We start from the raw sequence: 479 nt of genomic DNA, 5'->3' as shown, positions 1-479 counted from the left end.
ACACTGATGCATGCCCAAGACCCCTTTGGAACAGGTGTCATGTGGAACACTTCACAGCAGCTGGCTGAGTTGTGAACAAGCTGGGTGAGAAGGGGAGGGACGGCAGTGTGCCCAGGGGTGCTCCAGCCCCCTGCAACGGCAGGGACCTCCCTGCATGCTGCAGTAATGTCACACCTCGAGCCAGGGCTTCCCTGCCACCAGCACCACGTGCTGGTAGCTCAAGGGCCATTTGGGGATGATGGAGGGGTGCTGCCAGGTATCCAAGCTACCTCTGGATGAGTGGCAGTGAGTTAGCTGTCCTGGCTGTTGCAGAGCTGTTGTCTGACCAACTGAGTGCACCTACTGCGGGAAGGGGCTGGAGGTAACCAGAGCAGCGTTTACCTGTTAGGTTGCATTTTGAAGCTTTAATAGTCTTTAGATAGCACTGCTGCACACTCAGCCTGTTACTTCATCAGCGTTAAGCCTATTAGCTCATCAGC

The sequence above is a fragment of the Eurypyga helias genome, unplaced genomic scaffold, assembly GCF_000690775.1.
Source record: "Eurypyga helias isolate BGI_N326 unplaced genomic scaffold, ASM69077v1 scaffold12390, whole genome shotgun sequence".
Lineage (NCBI taxonomy): Eukaryota > Metazoa > Chordata > Aves > Eurypygiformes > Eurypygidae > Eurypyga > Eurypyga helias.
Note: the sequence above shows the minus strand (reverse complement) of the source record.